Source organism: Triturus cristatus, chromosome 6 (assembly GCF_964204655.1).
Source record: "Triturus cristatus chromosome 6, aTriCri1.1, whole genome shotgun sequence".
Classification (NCBI taxonomy): domain Eukaryota; kingdom Metazoa; phylum Chordata; class Amphibia; order Caudata; family Salamandridae; genus Triturus; species Triturus cristatus.
The window spans coordinates 216228193-216230004 of NC_140589.1; positions in this window are offsets into that span (position 1 = coordinate 216228193).

The window sequence follows — 1812 nt, forward strand, 5'->3', positions numbered from 1 at the left end:
CCACCCTCCTCCTGTTTGAAAAGGTTCCCTGGAGCTAATGAGCTGACAAGCTCTGGTTGATGCACCTGCGCCCAGCGAGTGTTACAGAGACCTGAGAAGACTTTGGGAAGCATTTCCAGCACCCCCAAAAAGAATGTGTTGCTTTGTACTGAGGAAGGACAACTATCCTGAAACACGTGTCAAGAGATACACAACACTGGCTGCACCAACAAGGGTGAAAAACTAAAGCCTGACACTGAATTAAGGGGCTCATTAGGATGGCGGACAGACTGGAGTCCGTCCGCCATCCTGGTGTAAACCGGGACCATTCGCCATGCATGCAGCTGTCCTGCACACCGGATCAGGATGGGACCACCACCGTGGCAGTTGGATCCTGCATTGTAACATTGCGGAGATTGCTGCTGACAGCAGCACCCGCCGCTATGCTAAAATGTCATGTTGTGCATTTCACAGCACTGCTGGCAGGCTCAGTAGTGCTGTGAAATGTAGGGGGGTACCATGGGTACCCCCTTAAGTGCACCCTCGCCTCCCCCAACACAAAGGGGGCCCACAACGGGCCCCCAAACCCCGCCAGCCTCTCCATGGCAGTTCCATTGAAAGGCTGTCTACAGGCAACATTGTAATTTGGCGGACGGTGCCTGCTAGGCACCGCTGCCATTTTATTGACGAAGACCGCTCCGCCAGGCAATCGTAAGGATTGCCTGTGGTGGTTCCGTGGCAAATGGCCTTTGTGACCGCCACGGTGAGATTCTGCCAGCCATCCTAATTTGGCGGGGGAAAATAGCTGTTGGAGGACGGAAGGATCGCCACCGCATGGCTGGCGGTAGCGGTCCTGTTTCCATCCTAATCGACCCCTATGTGTTATCATGCGCTGCATTTACTATGATGCATCGGGGCAAACTGAGTGCTGGGATGTGAGGCAGTGTGCGCCCACCCTCATCCTGTTTGAAAAGGCTCCCTTGAGCTAATGAGCTGACAAGCTCTGGTTGATGCACCTGCTCTTAATGGGTGGTACAGAGACCTGAGAATACGTTGGTCACCATTTCCAGCACCCCCAAAAAGAATGTGTTGCTTTCTACTGAAAAAGGACAACTATCCTGAAACACGTGTCTAGAGATACACAGCACTGGCAGCAACAACAAGGGTGAAAAACTAAAGTCTGACATCGAATTAGGTGTTATCATGCACTGCATTTACTATGATGCATCGGGGCAAACTGAGTGCTGGGATGGGAGGCAGTGTGCTCCCACCCTCCTCCTGTTTAAAACAGCATTGGGGGTCAAGACTCACTCCAGCAGAAGCCATCAGCAGGGTTCAGAGCGGGTCCAGTTGGAACTTGTCAGCTGGGATCTTCAGGAAAAGGGTCTACCAGCAACGTAGTGTTTCCTGGTAGCTTAACTGGCGATCAGTCAACTGACCCTGGAGTCAACTTCCTTATCCAGGGTTCAATTGGGAGCTAGTCCAGCCTTGAAGGTCTCAACAGCAGGTGCAGTCTTTCTTCCATCTTTCTCAGGTCCAGTAGTGTTCTTAAGAGGGTGTCCATGGGTGCCACTTTTATGTCTGACACTAACCTGTGGGTGGGGGTGACTCCGGGCTCGTCCCTTACCAACAGGGAGAAGGTTTCTAGGAGTAATCTTCCCCAATTTAGAAGCAGTTCAGTCAAAACTGGTTATAGGGGCTGCTCCTCTCTTATGGGCTTGATGTCTGGTTGATTAGAGGGGCTGAGGATGGGTCAGGCCTATGTGTTAGCTACCCCTGCCTGTGATAGGGTAGGCATCTTTGAAGTTAATTAAGATACTGGGCACAGCACAG